We start from the raw sequence: 14,662 nt of genomic DNA, 5'->3' as shown, positions 1-14,662 counted from the left end.
CATAAATAGGGGGAGGAGCCATCAGTAGCCAGGCAGTTGGCTCAGGAGCTTCACCCACCCACCCCTCCCTTTGTTTAATGTTTCTTGTTTACAAGTTAACCTTTTCTCTTCCTGTTTAGCGGGCGCTGCTACGGTCTTTTGACTGGTTGCTGTTGAAGAGCCGGGAAGAAATTTTCCTGCATTGGCAGGTTTTGTCTTCCCCGTAGCCTTGGGTGGAATCCTTTAGTCTTTTCCTTCCCTAAATTTTTTTTGGGGGGAGGCGTGAAGTGGTGACTCACCCTCCCACTGCGGTGGCGATTCCAGGGTCCCCTCTTAAAGAGGTTGTAATATGGGTGTCACTGGCAATACACTGAAAGGTTGTCAGTGAACAACCCCGTGTGTGGGGATATAGGGTGGGCTGCCTGCGTACACATACATCTTGCAGAGCACCCCCATATCCCATTTACCTTGAGGAGCCCCAGTTCCCCCGGCTGGGGGGCTGGGAGGGATACATGCCCAAGGCCTAAGCCAAGGGCTCCTACATTTGAAAGTTTAATAAAGTTGCGGCCAAATTTTAATCCACAACACATGGTCATGTGTCATTATTACTTACTGGCGGTCCCTGGGGGCTGGGGTGGTCGCCACCTGGTCACGCAATCAAGAGAAGGTTCACACTTGCATGATCACCACCTACAGGTGTGATTTCAGACTGGATCTGTAAGAGCTTCTGCAGCACCATTGTTGTTTAGTCGTTTAGTCGTGTCCGACTCTTCGTGACCTCATGGACCAGAGCACGGCAGGCACTCCTGTCTTCCACTGCCTCCCGCAGTTTGGTCAAACTCATGCTGGTAGCTTCGAGAACACTGTCCAACCATCTTGTCCTCTGTCATCCCCTTCTCCTTGTGCCCTCCATCTTTCCCAACATCAGGGTCTTTTCCAGGGAGTCTTCTCTTCTCATGAGGTGGCCAAAGTATTGGATCTGTCCTTCCAGTGAGCACTCAGGGCTGATTTCCATAAGATGGATTGGTTTGATCTTATTGCAGTCCATGGGACTCCCAAGAGTCTCCTCCAGCACCACAATTCAAAAGCATCAATTCTTCGGCGATCAGCCTTCTTTATGGTCCAGCTCTCACTTCCATACGTCACTACTGGAAAAAACATAGCTTTAACTATACGGACCTTTGTTGGCAAGGTGATGTCTCTGCTTTTTAAGATGCTGTCTAGGTTTGCCATTGCTTTTCTCCCAAGAAGCAGGCGTCTTTTAATTCGTGACTGCTGTCACCATCTGCAGTGATCATGGAGCCCAAGAAAGTAAAATCTCTCATTGCCTATATTTCTTCCCCTTCTATGTGCCAGGAGGTGATGGGCCCAGTGGCCATGATCTTCGTTTTTTTGATGTTGAGCTTCAGACCATATGTCAACACAAAACTTGGCGGTTGAAAGGGTGGTGGCATTCCAAGGTGCCCTTGCAGGCAGGGGGTGGCGGTGGGCTGTGACATTTTCACATTGTTGGGCCAAGCACAGAGCTCACACGTTCTAAAATCCACCCTATGGAGTATCTTTGTGGTCACAGTTGCCCACAAGTAGTAGCACCTGACTTAGCATGACCTGGCTGATGGGCAATTCACATGAGCTTGGAGACTGACAAGTGAGCTAACACACTCGTGTGCGACTTTTGCAAAGTGGCGCTTGTCAGTATAGTCAGATATCAGCTCCAGAACCAGGTCTCGGTAATCAGAAAACAGCATCTGTTCACAGTCATTCATGAAAGGATGTCTCCTAAAGGCTGGTTGGTCATAATCTCACAGAGCATTTCCTTCCGCTGGGACCACATAACACCAGTTCTGAGAGATCTGCATTGGCTCCCAGTACGTTTCTGAGCACAATTCAAAGTGTTGGTGCTGACCTTTAAAGCCCTAAACGGCCTCGGTCCTGTATACCTGAAGGACCATCTCCAGCCTCATCGTTCAGCGCCGAGGGCCTTCTGGCGGTTCCCTCATTGTGAGAGGTAAGGTTACAGTAGGGAACCAGGCAGAGGGCCTTCTCAGTAGTGGCCCCCACCCTGTGGAACACCCTCCCTTCAGATGTGAAGGAAATAAGCAGCTATCCTATCTTTAAAAGACATCTGAAGGCAGCCCTGTTCAGGGAAGTTTTTAATATTTAACGCTGTATTGTTTTTAATACTTGATTGGGAGCCGCCCAGAGTGGCTGGGGAAAATCAGCCAGATGGGCGGGGTATAAATAATAAATTATTATTATTATTATTATTATTATTATTATTATTATTATTATTATTATTGCAGGGTCAGTTTTCTTAGCTCCCTCACGTCTGTAAAATATGCCACAAGGAGAGCTAAGATCAGGACTGCCAGGGGCTTTGTATATTAATAGTGCAATAGAAATCCAAGCCAGTCTTAACTGGGCTTTCTGCAAATCTTCTTGCAACAGAGCCACTATAGAAGCGTTCCAAGAACACCTGCGTAAGTCCTTCAAGGAAAATACCATGTGCATGTTTGCAGCTCTTTTGACTCTCAAGGGGGTCCTCCTTTTCGATGTCTATTTCACGTGTACAGTGCATTTCATGCTCTTAATGTTTTCCAGAAATTCAATGTGACAGAACCGGAGGTATCGCAATCTGGAACTCTTAACTTTAGTAAACGGGTGAGAATACTGGAATGTGCATGTTCCTTATTTAACTACTTCACCATCTTTCCCTACGCACTGCCGTTCAGGATACATTATAGGCAGCTAACATCTGGACTGAATATCTATTAGGACCATATGCTTTCTTCAGCCACAGCGTCATGCCATGGATTGAGGGGGAAATCCAAACTGAACGGGGATTTTAGACATTTTCAAGGGTCAGAAACCAAGTCATTTGAGTCTTCTCCCCCACGCAGCCATAGCCTATGTATGGCACATTGGCTTCTAACATTGCCTTACTGCTGAAAAGAACCTGTTTCTCATTTTACAATTCAGGTCATCACCACAGATGCATCCCAATGCGAATCTCTCCTGGGAACTCCTTGCCCAACAGTGAGCTAAATATTTCGATCTTCTAAATGAAATCCAGGTTGCATTTGAATTGGCTTTTGAATTCTGCGATGGGCTGAGTTATGTACTGTGTGCTCGGTAATAGTGTGATAAATTCCAGTTTTCTCCCAGTAGAATTCCCTTGGTTTCCAGTTGTGAGGTCTATATGTGCCCTCAGATGGATATGCATGGGAACATGCCGTTTATATAAACAGAAGCACACATTTAAATGCCAGCAAAGGCCCTCAAGGTTGTTGATTGAATACAGTCCCAAGTCCCTCGCTACTGAGGAACGAATTCACAGCACAGAGCACTGACAAATGTTCTGTCTCCGGCGTGGTGTGTGTGCAAAAGAACTTCTTTATTCAGCTACAATATATAATTGGAAGGAAATAGGATCTCCATAGTTCTGTAATTGTGTCTCCATGCTAAAATGAGAGGGATTTCCGGCTAGCACAACCTCAGAAAGCATCATACATGTCCCTGGCTAATGTAGGTTGCAACATAAAACTAAATTGAAGGGGTGCTATCTATCATATATATATCATCTGTATCTATCATCTATCTCTATCTATCATCTATCTATCATCTATCTATCTATCTATCTATCTATCTATCTATCTATCTATCTATCATCTATCTATCTATCTATCATCTATCTATCATCTATCTATCTATCATCTATCTATCATCTATCTATCTATCTATCATCTATCATCTATCATCTATCATCTATCATCTATCTATCTATCTATCATCTATCTATCTATCTATCTATCTATCTATATCTATATCTATCTATCTATATCTATCATCTATCTATCTATCTATCTATCTATCTATCTATCTATCTATCTATCTATCTATCATCTATCTATCTATCTATCATCTATCTATCTATCTATCTATCTATCATCTATCTATCTAATCTATCATCTATCTATCTATCATCTATCTATCATCTATCTATCTATCATCTATCATCTATCTATCTATCATCTATTTATATCTATCTATCTATCATCTATCTATCATCTATCTATCTATCTATCTATCTATCTATCTATCTATCTATCATCTATCTATCTATCATCTATCTATCTATCTATCTATCTATCTATCTATCTATCATCTATCTATCTATCATCTATCATCTATCTATATCTATCTATCTATCATCTATCTATCATCTATCTATCTATCTATCTATCTATCTATCTATCTATCTATCTATCATCTATCTATCATCTATCTATCTATTTATCTATCTATCATCACCCATTGCTTCCCAATACGCCATTTTTTATTTATACACATAGTGTTTAACTGAGCCTGTGAGCATCTCACAGCAATTACATTAAATTAGCTAATGCTCTCAGAGCAAGGCTAATTGTCATGGGCTCTGTGTGCCGAATTACTTACTGTATATAAAAGCAGTAGTGGTCAGCATAGAAGGGCGAAGATGCTTACCTGTATGGTGCTGTTATAGAGCAGGGCAGCAGCAAAGTTGAACTTACTGTAATGGAGCTGTCCCTTCATCATGGGGGATGCAAATAGGCTTTCAGAAGGCGAGCGTGCTACATTTTGCATGAGATGTAACAGTCACCTCATTAAATTAACCTCACTTTCAGCTGGTAACAGAATTGGAAAACACCACATATAACAATTTGGATATAGAACTGAGCTGACTTAAATATTTTCCCTCCAGGACTCTTAAAATTTATTTAATCAGAAGGATTTTCACTTTTCAGGATCAGGAAGGCTGGGTATGAAACATGTTTGCGGTGATGAAAAGTCAGTAATTCACTTCCCCTAGTCAGTTCTCCATCCTGCATATTCACTTATTAAATTAAATTCCAGCTGTTGCCTGCTACTTATTCTCTCTCTCTCTCTCTCTCTCTCTCTCTCTCTCTCTCTCTCTCCTATACATGCCCAGTTGGGGTGGTGGTGGTGTCACTAATAAACAAGGAGCTTGTTATTTAAAATTTAATTCAAGCAGCTACTGCATTAAATATTTAAAGTATGAAAGACAGAAATCCTGAGATGGTTAGAATATTTGGATTTTGTTCTGTGAACCACACTGAGACCTTCAGATATAAGGTGGTATATATATTAAATCGATCAGTTAATCAACAATAAAATAGAATGATCAAATAAGCTTGGGAAGATCACACCAGGAGGTGTTAGGGTGAAACTGTTTGGAACATTTGAACTTCTACAACCCCATTCCACTTCCTGTCATGTTCAATTGCGGATTTTCTGTATAACTTAACTGGGTTAAGTTACGTTAAGTCTTTCTCACTAAAATAAATGAAGTGCTTAACTTTGGGTGGATTTAAGTAAATTTCACTTTTGCTTAGTGATGGAATGTTATCAAAGTGTTATTATGCTCCGCCGCTATAAATATGATTTATTTGCTTTTATAGTGGCAAATGGTTATTCAGTCAATACGGTTTTAAACCTGTAAACAATACACTCAGCACAGGAAGAAAATAATCTTACAAAGAGACAGAAGATTGCTAAATAGCACAAACCTCCCCCCCCCCCAATTATATTTTTTTTTAAAGAGGGAGGGGGAGTTCTTCAACATCAACCCCAATCTCAGAAAGGAGATCTGTCTGCCATATTACATGATTAAGAATCAGCGGACAAAGTCAAAATGAAGGAAAACAGATCTATACATTGGCGACTTTGCTCAGTCCCTCAGCTCTGCAAGATGCCAACAAATCCATTACTGAGAATGCATTTTGCACTAGAACAGTCTCATGGCTATAGTTAAGGGTTTAATAGAAGAAACTTTGGCTGGATGGAAAGGAAAATTCTCCCTCTTGTGTACTATTTCCAGTGGAGAAGGGTTTCCCCCAAGTGAAAAGTAAATTGCTGAGAACAAGTAACTGAAATTACTAAAATTGCCCACATTCTCCCCCCCCCCTCCTCCTCAGTCCTGTGAAAGGCAGTCAGATGGTTAACTCAATTCTTTCCTCCCAAGGCTTAAATATTTACCTCATATATAAGGCCTTTAGACTCAGACTCCCCTTTATCTGCCACCCACCACAAACAACTGCAATACCCCCCCCCCATTGTAACTAAAAAAGTTCAGGGTAATAGGCCTAAAACTGTAAATATCATTGGACTTTACCAGAGGCAGGCAGCCTTGAGAAACAATCTTTTATATTGTTGCTGTCAAACTCTAGCAACTTAGTTCATAGAGTCATAGAATAGTAGAGTTGTGTGTGTGGGGGGGGGGGGGGTCATCTAGTCCAATCCCCGCATTGCAGGAATCTCAACTAAAACATCCATGGCAGGTGGCCATCCAACTTCTGCTTAAAAACCTCCAAGGTGGGAGATTCCACCATCTCCTGAGGGCACCTGCTCCACAGTTGGATAACTCTTGCTGTCAGAAAGTTCTTCCTGGTATTCCAAGCTTTTCACTCTGAAACGGTTGGCTATTCTTGTACAGTGGTACCTCGGGTTAAGAACTTAATTCGTTCTGGAGGTCCGTTCTTAACCTGAAACTGTTCTTAACCTGAGGTAGCACTTTAGCTAATGGGGCCTCCCACTGCTGCTGGCCCACCACCACACGATTTCTGTTCCCACCCTGAAGTAAAGTTTTTAACCCGAGGTACTATTTCTGGGAAAGATGGAGGGCAGAAGGAGAAGGGGCGACAGAGGACGAGATGGTTGGACAGTGTTTTCGAGGTTACCAGCATGAGTTTGACCAAACTGCGGGAGGTAGTGGAGGACAGAGGTGCCTGGCGTGCTCTGGTCCATGGGGTCACGAAGAGTCGGACACGACTAAACGACTAAACAACAACAACTATTTCTGGGTTAGCGGAGTCTGTAACCTGAAGCGTCTGAAACCAGAGCTACCACTGCACAATCTTTGTGATTTCCCCTTTCATTTCTTATACACGCCCTTCTTAAATCTCAGCTCATCTGTAAGCTTCTCATGCAGCCACACCCGTTTCTTTTAGATGTCGCCCACTTTTCTTTCTTGTTGGAATTGTCTGCCTTAATCCACTGGGCCGGAATCGGTGTCTGAGGTGACGGCATGGAATCAGTTTTGCAACTCCAGTGACACGACATGGCTCCTGCTTCCCTAGACAGGGCTGCCTTCAGATGCCTTCTAAAGGTTTTATAGTTGCTTATCTTTTCGGCTCAGGGGTCACATGATGTTAGGGACTGTGCTGAGGAGGGCTGCATTGTAGAGGAATGGTGGGAGCTACCTCCTCTCCCTGATCCTGCATCTTCCCAGGAGCAGGAGGGACAGTATAGATTTGGAACAGTGGTTTGCAGAGGGGCATAGTTCAGAAGGCAGAAGCTGGGGAATACTGGATGGGGAACAGCTAGGAGAAGAAGCACTAGAAGAGAAAGGGTTAACAGATTCACAGTCTCTGGACAGCATTAAACTCCTCATCCCCAAAGACATGGAGAGTTCAGAGAGTGTTACAACAGAAAACGCAGAAGTTACAAGATCAGATTACAAGATGTAGGAGTGACGTAGATTAATAGGGATGGAGGAGGAGGGTTGAACCTTAATTGGGAGCACCGCCATTCTAGGGAGAAATGTTCTGTTGTCTCTTGCTGTGATTATTAAAGGATCTAACTGGTAAGATGTTCCTTTCGTTTGTTCTTCTTATTTACCGCCACAGGGGAGGAAGGCGATTCCTCAAAGCCTGACACATAGCTCCATACCCTCCAACATCTCTCCAATGAAAACAGGGATGTCCTAAGGAAAAGCGGGACATTTTGGGATCAAATCAGAAACCGGGATGTCTTCTTTAAATCTGGGACTTGTCCCTGAAGAATAGAGACACTTGGAGTGTCTATAGGTGCCACAACACTAAAGGCCCAATTCCTATTTTTTGTGCACAATGGAGTTCCTGATAAAATGGTATCACATGCAGAGTGCAGTGATTGATGGGGTATGTAAGGGGTAAGGGGATCTCGCAAGTGTCCTGGTCCAAGCTCTATAGGGCTGTATACTTTATTTTTATTTTTTTCAAAAAAAAATTGTTGATTTTCCACATTTATCACAAAAAAGACATAACAAAACACACAACAAAGAAAAACACATTACACTACAATAAACAAAACTAAACACAAAGAAAATTTGTATCTTTAAATACCTAATTCTCATTACATTGATAACTGACTTCCTTGAATCCCCCTATCTGAATTTCCTTATATCACCTGTATAACAGTTCTCCAAATTCATATTTCTAATAATATTAACTCCATTCCTTTTCTAACCTCTTCTCCTTTATTAATATTCTAATCCTTAATATTTACTACCACATATTCTTATTCTACCCCTAAGCCTATTTATCACCTCCAAGAATTTTCTATTTATCTTATATCACAATATTTAGATAAATATTCTTTAAATTTCTTCCAATCCTCTTGTATCTCCTCTTCTTTCTGGTCGCGGATTCTTCCAGTCAGGTCGGCCATCTCCAAAAAGTCCAACATATAGGGCTGTATACTTTAAAACCAGTCTCTTGAACTTAACATATAAGTTCAAGGTGGAGACTCTCCCTGCAATGCGAATTTCACCGCCGCTGCTTTGCACTTCTTTTATCATTACTGAATGTCTGTAAGGGCCGAGAGCCTTTGTTTTCAGATGTGGGAATCCAAAGTGAGACGAGGGAGTGGTTTTAGGCAACGAGTCTGTAAATGCAAAGCAGAAATTGTCCTTAAATTGTTCAGAATAATCTGTATCAAAAAGCCACAGAATTATTTCCATCATTGCAATAAAATATTTATTGTTACCAGATATTAAACAATCCGATGCAGACATTTTCATTTGACTGCAGATTTCAGTGGGGGCCCATGAGGACTAAAAAAGCATCAACAACCATATTTTATTTTTGCTTTTTTGAAATAGTGCAGATGTCTTACCTAGACTCAAAACCTTTTGAAAAGAATTAGCAAATAAACATGGTTATTCCCAAACTGTGAATATTTGAGTTCCATACTTAGGCTTCTTTTTGCAAATATTACTCTATGAATTATTAAAGTGCAATCAATACTGCCTAAGGATATGGTTTCTGTTTTCAAAATAACACTCACCATCTCTGGTATATTACCTGTATCCCAATACTGAAGAAAATGTTACATATCCTTCTTTTTTAAAGAGGTTTGGCGGAGACAAAGAATCATATCAAGACTGAATGAGTGGTGTCTGTTTTTCTATTTCAAGGACTTGTGCTTGTTAATGCTTCAGGAAGTAAAATTATTATTATTATTATTATTATTATTATTATTATTATTATTATTATTATTATTAACAGATCATGGCTTAGTGTGCCAAGTGTTCTGGCCCTAGGATTTCCATATGATAAAATTAAACGTGTGCATCCTCAATTGTATGAAGCAACTTTCTACATAATACCACTAATACAGTGGTTCCTTGGTTCTCAAACTTAATCCATTCCGGAAGTCCGTTCCAAAACCAAAGCGTTCCAAAACCAAGGCACGCTTTCCCATAAAAAGTAATGCAAAATGGATTAATCCGTTCCAGACTTTTAAAAACAACCCCAAAAACAGCAATTTAACATGGATTTTGCTATCTAACAAGACCATTGATCCATAAAATGAAAGCAATAAACAATGTACGGCAGTCACACAATCAATCAGTAGCTGAACTGGGTTCCACACAGTCACACACACAAAAAAGAGGGACAAAAACGCAAAATAAATAGCAAAAACAGACAGACCTCAGCGTAACAATCCAAACAGAAGTTTGGCACTTAAAACGGAAGTGTGGCCCTCAAATCAGAAGCGTAACACTCAAAACGGAGCACATTCAGCTTCCGAAAAAAAGGTTCGCAAACCGGAACACTTACTTCCCAGTTGGCAGTGTTTGGGTTCCAAGGCGTTTGAGAACCAAGGCGTTTGAGAACCAAGGTACCACTGTAGAGGCCAATTGTGTCTATAGGATAAAGAGAGGTTTTATCTCATTGAATCCCAGGTGTACTGGGACAAAGAAGGTAGCAGAAGAAAAAAGTAGATGTCTAACGAGTGTTTGAGTAGTTTTGACCTAGTACCACTAAAATATCAACAGTTTCCCTTCCTGTCTTCGGTTTAGGTTTTAAAATCAAGAGTCTCCTCCAAACCAGAATTCAAAAGCATCAATTCTTCAGCAATCAGCCTTCTTTGTGGTCCAGCCCTCACTTCCATACATCACTACTGGGAAAAGCATAGCTTTAACTATACGGACCATTGTTGGCAAGGTGATGTCTCTGCTTTTTAAGATGCTGTCTAGGTTTGTCATTGCTTTTCTCCCAAATGGATCACTGCCTTGCCGTGGCGAAGGGGCTTGAATAACTCAGAGAAGCTATGAGCTCTGCCGTGCAGGGCCACCCAAGATGGACAGGTCATAGTGGAGAGTTTTGACCAAACGTGATCTACCTGGAGCAGGAACCGTCAGGCCACTCCAGTATCCCTGCCAAGAAAACTCCATGGACAAAGACAACAAGCATATAAAAGGCAAAATAGGTTGAGACTATTACTTTCCTTGATCAGGACATTATTCCTTTGATGATGCAGACTAGAATAGCATTAGCTTTTTTGCTGCTGCATCACACTGTTGGCTCAGCTTAACCTTGTGGTGTACTAAGGCCCCTGGGTCCTTTTCACATGTGCTACTGGCAAACCTGGTGTCCTCCATCTTATATTTGTGCAGCTGGCTGTTGTTTTTATGAAGAGCGGTTTATTTATTTAATAATCCACATACGGTGAAAATTTGAATTATTGTGAGCCAAAGTTAGTTCCGTGGATCCTTTGGTTCTTATTGAAATCAATAATGGTTCTTAAAAGATTGCAAACAGTAGTGGAGATAAAGGACATCCTTGACGTGTGCCACGCTGTAGTCTCAGTGGCTTTGATGAGTGATTACTAACAAAAACTTTCGCCGTTAGGTCTTTATAAAAGGTAAAGGGACCCCTGACCATTAGGTCCAGTCGTGACTGACTCTGGGATTGTGGCGCTCATCTCGCTTTACTGGCCGAGGGAGCTGGCGTACAGCTTCCGGGTCATGTGGCCAGCATGACTAAGCTGCTTCTGGCGAACCAGAGCAGTGCACGGAAGCACCGTTTACCTTCCTGCCGGAGTGGTACCTATTTATCTACTTGAATTTTAACGTGCTTTTGAACTGTTAGGTTGGCAGGGACCCAGGAGCAGGGACCGAGCAATGGGAGCTCACCCCGTCATGGGGATTTGAACCGCCTACCTTCTGATCGGCAAGTCCTAGACTCTGTGGTTTAACCCACAGCACCACCTGTGTCCCTCTTAGGTCTTTATACAGGAGGTCAAAACTATTTCTGGGTTGTTTGTCCAAGTTGTGAACACCACTTAGGGTCTAGGACATGGTTGAAAAAGTGAATATGTCAAGCATATTGTCAAAAACATATAGAAAAGGACTCAGGGTTCTGAGAATGGCTAAAATCAATACAAAACTAAGATCACTGGGGCTTAGTTTTGCTATGAATGATATCACCTCATAACCAGTCTGAATATTTGCGAACATTCCATGATGTCATAACAAGTCAGCCAATGATTAGAAAGACTTGCCGGCAAAACGTAGATGACATTCAGGTTTTAGCTCATTGTTTAGATAAGTCTGAAAACAGGCAATTGAATGACATTGGTGCATTAAATCTGCATATGTTGTTTAAATTAGGCTGCGGTAAGAGTGCCTATGTGCCTTAAGTCGGGATGTTTGAAAACCTACTTGGTATGTGAAATGTAATATACTTGTGGTTAAGCTATCTCATACGCAAATTCTAAACACATTTAGGTGGAACGGAGGATTGGTTTATACATCATGTGTGCCACATGAAGGCCACATTTAATCACTTTGCATGGCAGCTGTCACCAATGGCAAGCTGTTCATGTGCAGTAACGCCCAATGATGTGAAGAAAGTTGTTCAGGCTACATGGTGAACCTCTGCCCTTCTCTCTCACTATAGTATCACATGTGACATGGGTGTTTCACATAGATACTCAATTACACATAGGCCAAATTTCACCTCCTCTTTTTTGAAGGGGAAGACTTGCAGTGGTCAGGCATTCCTATGGAGAACACACATCTCTCACATGACATAATAAAAATAAAAATATTATTATTTATACCCAGCCCATCTGGCTGGATTTCCCCAGCCACTCTGGGCAGCTCCCAACAGAATATTAAAAACATGATAAAACATCAAACATTTAAAACTTCCCTAATCATTAAAAACTTCCCTAAAGAGGGCTGCCATCAGATAGTAGTTTATTTCCTTGACATCTGATGGGAGGGCGTTCCACAGGGCGGGTGCCACTACCGAGAAGGCCCTCTGCCTGGTTCCCTGTAACCTCACTTCCTGCAGTGAGGGAACCGCCAGAAAGCCCTCGGAGCTGGACCTCAGTGTCCAGGCCGAACAATGGGGGTGGAGATACTCCTTCAGGTATATAGGACTGAGGTATTTAGGGCTTTAAAGCACCAACACTTTGAATTGTGCTCAGAAACGTACTGGGAGCCAATGTAGGTCTTTCAGGACTGGTGTTATATGGTCTCAGTGGCCACATTATATTTGTGGTGGAAAGGTGTTGTCTCTGTCCTCTACCAACTTCACCATCACTTCATGGGTCAGGTCCATGTCTGGCCTTGGCCTTAGTTCCATTGTGCAAAGTGTAACAAATTATCTTAAATAGAAGTATATTTCCTTATCCTGATTGTGTATACTGGATATTGATCTCATTTTAGATTATCTTTATTGAATTTTTAGTTACATACTACACATAAGGTAAAGGGACCCCTGACCTTTAGGTCCAGTCGTGGCCGACTCTGGGGTTGCGGCGCTCATCTCGCTTTATTGGCTGAGGGAGCCGGCGTACAGCTTCCGGGTCATGTGGCCAGCATGACTAAGCCGCTTCTGGCGAACCAGAGCAGCACACGGAAATGCCGTTTACCTTCCTGCCGGAGCGGTACCTATTTATCTACTTGCACTTTGACGTCCTTTTGAACTGCTAGGTTGGCAGGAGCAGGGACCGAGCAATGGAAGCTCACCCCGTCACGGGGGTTTGAACCGCCAACCTTCTGATCGGCAAGTCCTAGGCTCTGTGGTTTAATCCACAGCGCCTAAAAGAGGACACATGGCAACCCTACCCAGGGTGAAGCTATCTCTAGAATAGGGAGTTGGAGGCGTGTTTGTAGTACTTGTTGATTTGGATGATGTAATGTAACAGAGTTGTAAAATGGCAAGAAAAGTTGTAGAAGAAGAAGAAGAAGAAGAAGAAGAAGAAGAAGAAGAAGAAGAAGAAGAAGAAGAAGAAGAAGAAGAAATTCCTAATGAGGGAAAATGATAGAGAAATTAACCATGCAGCATCTATGATCAAAAACTGAGGTAAAACTTGATTGTGCTGAATTTCTGTGGGCTTCGTTTTTTCACACTGAAACTTGCACTTTTGCCAAGGTAGAATTGTTCATGGAATCAGTCAACAAGTTGTGTGAAAAAATATCTATTTTTGAGAGTGTTTCATGTAGGCAGTTTTCCAGCCTTGGAGCTGGGCTGGCTCAGGGACAGCATGGCGAAGCCTGGGCAGCTTCAGAAAGTTTGTCCTCGAGGGGCTGGTTTAGGGATTGTACAGGCCTGTTGCAGAACAGCAGCCCAGATGAAAAAGGGAGGGGGAATGAACAAAAACTTCTTTTTGGGGTGTGGGGTGTGAGGGGAGAATGACTGAAAGAATCATCCGGGAAAGGGAAGCACTTGTAAATCTAAGCAAAAACAAACTTAGAATTGTATGAGTGTTCTTGCCTCTGCCATAGGTAAAACTAGAAGGGTAACTATCCAGAATGAATCAGGATCCATTTATGGCTGCCACTCCTATTTCATCCATGGACAGTCTGGTCAAGCATACCCCGGGTCATGACCCACTGTTAGATGCTTCCTTGCTGGTACACACTTGCTCTCCTGGAACCTATCCTGGTATTCCCAAATCAGCCTGGGCCTATTCAATTCCTTTTCTGCTCTTCCCACAGCTATGTCCTCTCTCTCTTCATTTTCATAGAATCATAGAATCATAGAATCATAGAGTTGGAAGAGACCACAAGGGCCATCGAGTCCAACCCCCTGCCAGCAGGAAACACCACTGTTCACTGTTTTATTTTCACTGTTTTATTTCTGTTTGGAGTTGGTGCAGGCAGGTAGCCTTCCAGAGATCTTTTAGGAGCAACATCTGTGGGCACCGTTCCACCAGCACGATTTCATTCCAGGAAAATCCCCCGTCATCCCCAGCCATCGCTCAAAGATGTATAGCGTTGATCCAAATGGAGAAGAGCTTCTCGTCAACTTGTCAGCCTTGTGAGGGGCACCTACTTTCAGCAGCTTTTATGTAGCATACAAAGAAACTAGCATCGTTTTATTTTTTGCAAAATGATGCAAACTCTGGTTGAATCCCTAAATAAATGATTAAAAACAAAACAAAAACAAATCAGGAGTTTTAGCTGATTAATCAATGAAAAGACTGGTTAAATTTGCACATGGGTTAAAAAAATTCTGAAGAAGCACGTTTGGTTTATTTTTTTAAGATAATACATATATATTACATATAAAAGGCAATCACATCTGAATGAGAGCAGAGATAGGGACACCTCTTTTAAGAAGTT

The 14,662-nt window shown here is 42.0% G+C and overlaps 1 long non-coding RNA gene across 4 annotated transcripts in view; it reads left to right on the top strand.

Annotated features, from left to right (window-relative positions):
* Positions 1–12,736, top strand: part of LOC144325204 (uncharacterized) — a 76,767-nt gene extending 64,031 nt beyond the window's left edge. For 2 of the 4 annotated variants that reach the window (XR_013390530.1, XR_013390531.1), the window contains exons 2-4: positions 6,987–7,144; positions 7,665–7,937; positions 10,103–12,736. This is a non-coding gene — a long non-coding RNA (uncharacterized LOC144325204). Of the gene's footprint in view, positions 1–2,055; positions 3,016–6,685; positions 7,145–7,664; positions 7,938–10,102 lie in introns of those variants that run through there. The other 2 variants (XR_013390529.1, XR_013390528.1) reach the window with 2 other exon arrangements.
* Positions 12,737–14,662: the final 1,926 nt, after the last annotated feature.

The sequence above is a fragment of the Podarcis muralis genome, chromosome 1, assembly GCF_964188315.1.
Source record: "Podarcis muralis chromosome 1, rPodMur119.hap1.1, whole genome shotgun sequence".
Taxonomy (NCBI): domain Eukaryota; kingdom Metazoa; phylum Chordata; class Lepidosauria; order Squamata; family Lacertidae; genus Podarcis; species Podarcis muralis.
This window is presented reverse-complemented; position numbering and strand designations above follow the sequence as displayed.